Below are 11,076 nucleotides of genomic sequence, written 5' to 3'. Positions count from 1 at the left end.
GAAGCAGACAGGCTGAGGATGCAGGTCAGAGAGATGGAAGAATGTGTGGCCCTCTAGGACATTGTTAAGCTATGGAACAGCCAACCCGGAAGGTAGCTCTGGATTTCTTAAAGCAGATGACACATTTCCCTTCCTGTTAAGCTCAGTTGGATTTTCTGTGCTTATTATGGTTGAAAGCATCCTAACTGATATAAGTGATTCACCAGATATTTTTTTATAAGAAGGGATTTAGGTAAAAGGCTGGCCTAGCAGGAACTTTATTTTATCAGCCACTGCTTACTGAGCACCAACCATGCACATCGCCGGAATCGTGTGAACGTTGACTCTAATCCTCGCGATAACTCCATGAGGTGATTTTTGTTATTTGCATTTCAGAGATGAGGCTCTGAGAGCATAGGGAAACTCACACACAAACCATCCCGTTACTACGCAGTCCAGAGATGGATGCCAGCATCTGACTGCCGTGAGCTCCCACGGCTGCGGTAGGGGACAGACTGGAGCTCATCCCTGCACCATATCCAATGCTTCCCTTTGGCCACCCTCCCCTCTCCAGCGCCCATCAGCCTCATGCTTCCAATGGTCGGCAAAGACGCAAGTTTCCTCACATTTCCTCAGGCGCTGCAAAGAACCGATAAAGGAGTTAATCTCTACACACTATACCCCGCAAGAGCTCTCCCTGAGCAGGCTTGCTGGCCTGGCACGCTGACAAAACTGGAGAGGCAGGAGGAGATCCAGGCCTCCTGGATCCGACACATCCACGGAAGCAGAGGCAGGAAGATGCGTCAACACAAAGCGTGTTGTCTCAGAGGGCCAAATGTGGCTGAGAGGCTGAAAAAGATAGAAAGGTGACCGGTGGATGTAGCAAATGTGGAAACTATTGGTGAGAAGAGAGGTTTAGGGGAGCAATGGGGGCCTGAAACGCTAATGGATCTATGGAGGAGAGAACAGGAGCGGAGGAAGTGTCTCCAGACAACTCTTTGAAGAAATTTTTGCTATGAATGGGATCAGAGAGCTGAGAGAGGATGTAGAATCAAAGAAGAATTTAAGATAAGAGATATCAGAGCATCTTTGTCTGCTGATGAGACTATTCCTTTCCAGAGGAAGAAACTGACAATGTGGGAGAGAGAAGCGATACCTACACAAGGGGGGCCTTTAGGAAGGGGAGAGGTGGGGGGAACCTGGTTCTCCCAGAGTGAGATCTTTCTGGAAACTTCACTTGCTCTGGTCTTCTAATGGACATCTGCTCTGTGTGCCCTCAAGAAGCAGCCTAATCCAGGACAGGGCCAAGAGGTACTGGAGGGATTCCACGCCTCCCTTAGCTTTCCATGCTGGCCTCGGGATCCAAGCTGTGGCAATCTGCTGCATGGTTGGCTTTCTGATTTCCCAGGGCATCCTCCCCAAGGGCTGGGGCAGGTGAATCTGCCCGGCATTTTTCAAAGGTCGAAAATTTTCAAAGGACTGATCTCCCCCAAGTAATATAACCTTTACTATGGGCCAGACATTGCATTTATGGACTCCTTTACTGTTATCATTCAACCTTCCAGATGGGGAAGTTTAGGCATGGAAATGTTAAATGAACTGCCGGAGGTCACACATCTGGTAGGTGGAGGAACTGGGATTTGAACCCAGGCCACATGGCTGTGAGCCCGCCTCTTCCATCCCCCGCCCCGCTCCATTCTGTTTCTTCCCTTCAGCCCTTCTCCAGTAAGGCCTAGGCTCCTTTCAACCAACAGAACCCTTGTGGCCTGTCTTGACCCAGAAGGTCCTAAGTCTGGGGGGAGTCACACTCACTCTGCAGTGCCAGGACCCCCTCCACGCCCCTCCCCTCCCCTAACACACATGCAGAGACCATCCTGAAGCCCTTCGAGTGAGAGGTCATTCTGACTCCCCTGTGACTGGTCCTGTGCCCACGAGGAATGCTGCCCACACAGGGAGGAAGACGCAGAGCTGCTACTTTCCTGCCTCCCTATTTATATCAGGCCAGACCTGGGCAGGAAACAGATGGCACACTCCAATTGGGTAACTTGAAGAAAGTTGAATAAAGGGGCTATTTACAAAGGTGTGGGCAGGATGTAGGGAAACCACAGAGGCAGTGCAATAAGTAACAGCTGCTTGACTACCCCTAGGCCTGAAGGGGCAAGGGGAGGTGCGGTCGCCAAAACCTGGAGAGTGCGCCCTGTGTGCTTACAGCCACCTGACAACAGCTGTGGCCAAGAGAAAAGGGAGGCAGCCAGCCTGGGAGTGCCACCACCCCGGGTCTCCCTCCTACTTCTCCCTCCCTCTGATCTTCCACCTAGGACTCCCTCTGGCCAGGGCAAACAGAAGTATCTTGCCCTCTAACCAACTTCTTAGTCAAGGCGGTGGCAAAGCGTGGGGCTCTGCAGACAGGCCGCCTGACTTCAAGTGCCGACTGCCCTTACTTGCTGAGAGTCTCTGGGCAAGTTACTTAACCTCTCTATACATCAGTTTGCTCCTCTGTAAAGTGGGGAGTATAACCCCAACCTCACAAAGTTACAGTAAGCATTAATGCTTAATTTATCTCACTCAGAGATAACATAAATAAAGCACTTAGCATACAGTAGGTACTCAATAAATGCTGGTCCCTTTCTTCTCTCACCTTATTCAGGTAAAGCATGCGGGGATGAGGCCCTATACTTGGTACGTGGCAGGATTATACGATGCACTCCATAAATAGTGCTTGGTTGATGGTTGAAGGGCCCTTCTGTTCCTCAGAGGCTTCAGAACATCCTTCAAGTGACCTGTCTGGTGTGTCCTTGGAGCCTGCAGCAGTTACCGAGGCTTAAAAAGTTCTTGTTGGAAAAGAAAAAGAAAGAAAAAAAGTTGTTGTTGGGATTGCTGGCATGGTTCTCTCCTTTCGTGGGTGGTTGCAAGGTTACTAAAGTATTTGCCTTATGATTTATTCATTCGTATGTTTGTTTTATGCTGTTGCCTGTTATTTGTTTTATAGTCAACAATTAGAAGGTTCTTGAAAATCTTTTTAAAATTTCATGTAACCATACAAAAAATGTCATTGTTTGCTTTCTCTCCGTTTGCGCTTCCCCGCAATTAGGATGGATCTGAGTTATCACCAGATTCATGACAGAAGGCATTTCAAAAGGCAGTTTCACTGGTGACAGGTGGACCCGGGGCTGCTTACTTCTTTCTATTCACGTATTACTGCCTATTCACAGATGCAAGAAGCTGAAGCGGGTCCAAAGGTCGTCCTACGGTAAGCAGTTATAGGGAATGCTCCCTACTCCTGAACTTTCTTTGGACAACTCCGTGGTTCTTGGTGACTGGCTCCAAATCCGTGCCCTTCGATGTACCATTTGACCCTGAGCAAGTGTCTTCCTGTTTCTTGTTTCCACCTCCTTCGGTCTCTTTAGAGCCCCTGAGTGCCTACGGTGTGGGGCTCCTGTTCTCCACGGAACAGCTCTGCCATTGTCGTCGGGCCCTGCCCCCAACCCACTCTTAAGTAGACACCAAAGTGGAGGTACACTTTTCCAAACTATTTACCTGCCGCTCTCCTCTTCTATTGCAATCTCTTTCAACCCCTCTTCCATCATGTGCTTTCCAAAAGGAGCCCAAATCCCGTAGGACTATAAGCACGACTAGACTCAAAGTTCTGCTGTGGCAGTGACCGTGACTTTTCATGTTTTTATAACCTATAGTGCCTGTCTGAGGCTATCTGATCTGACACAGATCAGGAGCTCAAGAAATGGTCGTTGAATCGAACTGAACTGGATTTCCTTTCCTTTCCTGCCTACGTGAAAACCGTCTATTTCTCCAGGCCAGTGTGATCATGTCACTGGACTGCGCGTGACCTGGGGGAGAGGACTTTGCCCTCTCTGGGAGGTGGTTTACACGCGGTAGCAGCAGCAGGAGTGCTAAAAGAATGAGATGGGAGGTGCACAGAGAGGCACTGGCACTTAAAAAACTTTGAGGCTCATTTATTTTTAACATTATAGATTTTCTCTTTCCTTTAGCATAAGACGTGTCTACCCTCTTCTTGTAAAGGATTGCGTAACTGGAGAACTCTATTTGTTTATTTTGCCTCTTGCACAGTCACTGGCAAACTCAGTGCCTTCCATCCCCTCGTCACCAAAGCTGTGCAAGAGAGAGCAGAAACTCCAGAGCTTTTGATGTTTTTACTTGTGCTCAAACTACCCAGGCCTGGAGATGAGAGAGTGAGCTTGACCATCTACCTCCTCTGGGACTCACCTGTCCTCATCAGTACTGGGTAGTGTGGGAGTAATAAATGAGTAGTAAATAAGTGAGTGGTGCTTGTTGTTGTTGGCATGAACAGTTCCAGCCTGTGAAATGTGTGATTTATGAGACATTCAGGTCCAATTCCTGGGTGAGGGCATCTGAGGCAGGTACTCCTGAGCCCCTGAACTTCAAGGTGTCTCCCCACAATGAGTCCGGACACAGATTGGCCAAATCAGCTGTTTTCCTTATCCCTCCAAGTTCCAAAGTCCAAATGTTTTCCTGCTGAGTAATTATTTTATAAAGTGGAAAGGGAAGTAAAATGGCAGACTCCTTTTGCGGACTCCCAGCTGGCTCTGGCAGTGTCTCCCAGACACCCTTGTTGTATCTGGCCTCCCCACTCTGCCTCGTTCACACCACCCTCCTTTCGGCTCCAAAACTAAAGTGACCCTGAATCAAGCCCGTAGCACACACCAACGCGCAGCTTTCCCATCTCCTGAAGATGAAATTCCAAGTGTTTGCAAAGAAGTACTCCCCGTAGCAAAATTTCGTTGTCAAGAAGGACATCGTGCTTGTCCCGACGCCCACATGAAGGGCCTTTTGCCAAAACGAATGGGAAATCATTGGCCCAATTAACATCCTGTGATCTTAGATCTAAAAATGACCCGGAGCCGGGTAAACAAGGTGACGTAAGCTGCAGGGCAGGGAGCGGCTCTCTACTGCCACCTGGAGGAGAGCGTTTGCAATGGCGCGGAGGCTCTGGGCTGCCGGCAAGCAGACCTCTGCCCGCGGTCAGGACCTGGGTTACAGCGGGCAAGAGCTGAGCAGCCCCGAGAAGGGGAAGAAAAACAGGGAGGAACCCAAACAGAGGACAAGGACGCTCCTCCGTGACCTCAGTCAGAGGAAAAAGAGGTCTGTGTGAGCCGGGCCGTTGGACCTTGTGGCGATGACCCTTGCTGGCGTCCTTCAAGGGAACGTTCCTTTTATAAAAGGGCTCGGGTACCATGAACGGCCGCTGGAAATAATCATGGCTAAAACTAGTGGGACAGGATCCCCAACGCTGGAGACCCCCCGATAAGGACAGTTGGCAGTTTCTGAAGGAGAAACAGTGGCTTGGCTGTGCTAATTTAAACACAGAGCCACCGGATTTTCTGTCTTACTCTGGACTTGGCAGTGACTTAAGTGGGGGAGGGAGTGCCGGAGTGTAACAGTCCTAATTTACTTTCTTGTCAGGCCGATGTGAGAATGAGGCCGCAGAGTTTTCTGCATTACGCAACCGGCATGCTGGGAGGTGCCCCAGAAATATGCTGGGGGCTAGGAGAAGGTCAATGCTGGGGAGCGTTATTACTTTCCCCCCTGTAGATGATCCACAAAAAGAAAATGAGGAGTTGCTTTTTAGCTTGATAAAAACAAAAACAAAACCAAACCCGCTGTACTTTCGGATTAGTCGGTTTTTGCTTCGTTGCAAACTACCTGAAATTCTCAGTGGCGGAGGTTAACAAGCATTTATTTTTCTTGCTAATGGGTCTGCAAGTCAGTCTCGGCGTGAACTCAGCTGGCCTCCAGCCTTAGGGTCAGATACGGGTTCCACGTGGTTCAGTTTCCTGACCCAGGATGAAAGGACAAAGGCTACCTGAGGCATGCTCTTGTAGCAGAGGGTGTGCCCCGTTCAAGAGGCCAAGTCAAAATAGGGGAGCACAATTGAAGTGTGTCACGTCAGCTAATATTACATTGGGTAAAGCAAGTCTAATCAGTGGGGGTGAGGTCAGGGTCAGGGGTAGCGGGTTATACTCTGCTTACTCTAGTGAGCTGACCTAGCCTGGGATTTAACCAATGGGTCACTGCTCACTACAGACCATTTGCTTCTTGTGGAAGAAATGGAAAATGAGGATGGCCTAGATAATCGTTATACAGTATCTGTGGTCCTCAACATGAATTCAGTTTTGCCTGATAGAAAACTTTTTTAAGTTATTTATTTATTTATTATTTTTAGTACTCTCTACACCCAACAGTGGGGCTGGAACTCACAACCTCAAGATGAAGAGTCACATGCTCTACCAACTGAGCCAGCCAGGCACCCTGCCTAATAGATGCTTTTAATTTCCTTTTTATTCACATCTATCCCTCGTGACATTATGTGCTCATAATGGACAAGGGACACAATACCCTTGTCTACATCTGGTCTACTTCATGACATTCTGTCTCATGACAGGGTTTACGCAAAACTCCCTGTGCCACAGAAGGCAGAGTTAGCTATGTAGCTATCACCTGTGGAATGAAAACGCAAAGAGATTCTTTGCGGAGGCAGTGTGGTATGCTGAGAAGACGACTAGACTTGAGAATCAAGAGACCTGGGTTTCTAGTCCTGATTCTGCCAGTGTTGGAATTTGGAAGGGTCAGCGGGAACCAGGTGTCTTTCACGTCTTGCTGAGGAGCTTGGACTTTATCCTGTGCACTGGGGCACAAAAGGGTCAGATCAGACGTTTTGTGTGTTCTTTTTTTTTTTAAAGCTTTTTGGCAACAGTGTGGAGGGTGGATTGAAGGAGAAAAATTGGATTGGAGACGAGGAGATGAGCTAGATACAGTCCAGGTGAAAGGTAATGAGGGCATAGACCAGGAAGGAAGCCCTGGAGAAGAAAAAAGGGATGAATAAAGAGCCTTTAGAAGCAGAATTGAAGGAAGAACTTAAAGACAATCAGTTATGAGAAGGAGAAAGAAAAGGGCAAGGGGGAGTCAAAGATGAATGTAGGGACCAGAGTGCATCACCTAAATAGTGTTAAATGTGGTTTCCCAAAGTCTTTCTTACAGCTGCGTCCATGTATGTATGCATGGGCTGGCAGGCTTTATAAAATGTATTTCTTTCCAGAACTGGTCCAAAAAATGACACGAAATGGACTACATCAGTGTTTCTCAAACTTCAGCCATTTGCGAACCTTATTCACAATCTTTGCTGTATTCAGACACCTGCACTATTAATACTCAGTGTTGTTCTTTCTCAATTTTTCCAAGATTTTATTTTTGAATAATCTCTATACTCAACGTGGGGCGTGACCTCACAACCCCAAGATTAAGGGTCCCATGCTCCGCTGACAGAGCCAGCCACGTGCCCCTAGTATTGTTCTTTAAATGAAGTCATTTTTTTTAAACCTAAACACTTACAGCAGCCTCATCTTTATAAACCATATATGTGAGATCATGACTTTGTTGTGCCAGTTATGTGTTTATACATAATGAGACAGATACCAGGCCATTAAAAATTTTAATGTGTCTGTATCCTACCTAAAAGTATTATTTCCCATGGCCATAGTTATTTGCAAGCCAGACTTAGGAAACCCCTGACCCCGGCGTTAACTAAAGCCACCGGGATTATACATATTTGCTTTCTCTGCCCTCCTCTTAGTTTCCATTCAGATTGTATCAGCATCCAGTCCTGGATGACAAGTCTGGTCTTTGCAGCCATGTTGGCAAGGCCTTGCCCTGCAGGCAGTGACCTTTAGCAGAGCTGGGCGAGTGGTTGTCATCCAAACAAATGGGGGCTGACCTGGACTGTCTTTTTAACTCAGTGTCTCACATCCTGAGCCTCTGAAAGCCACTGCCAAGAGCAGCCAAGCCAAATGATCTGGGTCCCTCATCTTCTGCAGACAGAAGTACAAACAGGACCCTGGGGTCCCCCTTTGCTTCTCAAGCGTTTTCCCTGATGATCTTCCAGAAGCCACACATATGGGTCTGAATGTGGAGGGCAGCAACTTCTTTTGTTCACTTCTGATGTATAAAGATCTCTAGAGACCATTCTCAAGGTAAAGTTGAATTAATTCTACATGGCTGACATAAGGCATGTCACTGAACTTCTTTACATTTCCCTCTGTAAAATGGGGGCTTGGGCTGGTGATCTGGAGAGTGTCTCCCTTTAACATCTTAACTGTGCTCAACAGTGTGGGGACACTATGCTTCTCCTTTGAACTCCTTATTCAAGTCTTTGTCCATTTCTTATAGGATTGTTTGTTCCTATATATAAAATTTATTATGGTCATTGTAAGTGTTTTATGCATATTTTATCTCAGCGCTTTGTCATTAATATTGCAAAATTTCCAGGGCGCCTTGGTGGCTCAGTCGGTTAAACGTCTTACTTTGGCTCAGGTCATCATCTCGTGGTTCATGAGTTCAAGCCCCTCATTGGGCTCTCTGTTGTCAGCACAGAGCCTGCTTCGGATCCTCTGTCCTGTCCCCCTCTCTCTCTGCCCCTCCCCTGCTTGTGCTCTATCTCTGTCTCTCTCAAAATAAATAAGTGAAAGCTTTAATTTTGTTAAATATTGCAAAATTTTCCCTATTATTATTTCAACCTTGTTTCTGTAGGATAAGGAGACATTTTTATTTCGCTGTGGAGATGTTTTAAGGTCAAAAGAAAAAAAAAAAAGCCCCAACTGACATTCTTTTCCTTGAGAATTTCTACTTAAAAAGAGCTTCCTTACTCTAAGATTATAAAAATATACACTCAATTTATCTTCTGGAATTGTAATGTATTCATTTATTTTATTTTTAAATTTTTAGACCTTTTAAAATGGATTTTATATGAAGAGTGAGATTGAGATTTTATTTTTCTTTATTTTCTTTTTCAAATAGGTACCCCATTTATTGACTAATCTCTTTCATATTTGAAAATATGATCTTTATGAAATTTTTAAAAAATGATGTTATATGCTTATAGTAGTTAAAGTTATTATCAATTATACTATGGCATATTTTAAGTATTGTACTAATGGAATTACTATTTTTATCTTAAATCTTAAAACCATAGCAACAATATTTATTTCCAGTCTTAATACAATCACTTTAATGCATTTAAAAACTTACCATAAATGGTCACTATAATGACTGTTAATTTATAAAAGCTCTCAGAAGGAGCAGACTTCTCTTTTCCATCATGGTAATTAGTAATGGTAATCATAGCAATTAGTAGAAGTCAAATATGAATCGTAATCGGAAAGAACTCGGTTGCTGTGATTTAGGGTAAAGTAGGACTTGGCCCTAGGCAGGTTATTCCAGAGACCGGGTTCCCAGGCAAACTAGGAAGTTAGAGATGTTTCTCCCCAGGGAGCCCCCTCCCTGCTCCAAGTACCCACTGTTCTCTCCTTCTCTCTACCTCACTTCTCTTAGCATCTACTCTCAGATCTTCATTCACACTGAGGTGTTGATGACTGGTTACTGTCCAACACAGCTATTCTCATTAGAGTGTGAGGTATGTGGAAATTAACTTGTTACTAATAATAGAATGCTGAGTTTCAAATACTTCACTTTTTAATAAATGTGAGTTGACTCAGTGTTTCCTCTGAAATGAATTACCCTGATGTTATTTGCAAACCTCTTTTGCAAGAGAGAGAGAGAGAAAGGTGTGCTGGTAATTGTAACTTCTTTCTCACAGCTCTTTGGGAGATAACAATGTCCCATTCATTGACAAGGCCACTTCAAACTGCCACTGAGTTGAGTTTATGTCTTTGTTTTCATTTTCTCTTTAGTGTTGTCCACGGGTAGGTTTTTAATAATGTCGCCGAATCTGTATTGCAAGTGAGGAAGAATGATGCCAGAAACATATCTGTCAGTAAAATTATAAAAATTGTGATTACTTAATGAAAGACAGATAAAGTGAGGACACAATGTACTCTACTGTTATTCACCCTGGGTGCTCAGTAAATATTTGTTAAGTGAATGAATATTTAAAACTCATTAAAATCTGTGTTTATGTGGTTAACAAATGAAATAGGGTTTGTTTATACTTTTTTGAGATATTTACTCATTTTTTTCTACTCACTTTTAATACCATTTGTGATACAAAAACAATAGTTTCAAACATGTTTTTCAAAATGAAGTTTAATATTCCTTTAAATGTTATTTTTATATATTTTTCATCATAAAATCATCTGTTTTAGAATAAAAGTCTGAGTGATAGAATAAAACCTAGGGGACAAGAGCATGGTAATGTTTGAGGGTATAAACGTGTGTCAACTGGCCTCTAAATTTTGTCTAGAATCTTTGGCCTCAGGAATATCTTGCCTTAACCATGTAAAAACCCTTTTATGAGTACCTCTGTACTTTTGAAATATTGAGTTAAACTAAACCGGGATCTCTGATAAGAGTAAGTCTGTGCCATCCAAAGTCAGGGAAAAGTTTGAGAAAGAAAAATTTGAGAACTGGGACGATAAGCTAATGTTCCCAGTGTCACGCACAAACACACACACACACACACACACGCACGCACGCACAGCACTTGAAAGCCTTAAACTAGAGGGAAGAAGTCCCCAAGAGTAAAATGGAGGCATGAGCAACACGGAGGACCTCTGAAACCAGGCCCGTGGGCAGCACCCCCTCCACGCCCCCTCCCTCTGCCCCATCCACTTGCAGGGTCAGCCCTGCTGTGTTTTTGCATTGCCATTTCTGATTGCAGGAAGGAAAGTGGAGCTGGGACCACTACCGGGAGCCACCGACCAGAAGTGCTGCTTCTCCCGGTTGGGTAGAATATAAACAACCCTTCCTTCCCCAGCTTGCTCCCCCTGCCATCAAAAAGGAGGATAATTGAGGTATCCTTGGTTTGTAGGAGGCAGCAAGCATTCACCACAGGGTCCCTTCCACGGGATTCAGTGACTTGGGACTTCAGTTCCTACTCCCCAAGCAGTTTTCTCAGTACAAAAGGTTTTCAGTTCTTTTAAATTCATCTAAGGACACAAACTATGCAGAGCAGTCAGGATATAAGCCATGTGAACAACAAATAACAAAGCATAATTGCATCTAGTGGGCATAGAGTTTCAGTGACTTCATGTTGGCTAAATATAGGCAAACACTTGGCGTGTTGTGCACGCCAGGGAGAACCATGATGCA

This window comes from Acinonyx jubatus, chromosome A3, assembly GCF_027475565.1.
Source record: "Acinonyx jubatus isolate Ajub_Pintada_27869175 chromosome A3, VMU_Ajub_asm_v1.0, whole genome shotgun sequence".
NCBI classification, from domain to species: domain Eukaryota; kingdom Metazoa; phylum Chordata; class Mammalia; order Carnivora; family Felidae; genus Acinonyx; species Acinonyx jubatus.
The sequence above is the reverse complement of the archived record's forward strand: the minus strand, read 5'-3'. Positions refer to the sequence as shown.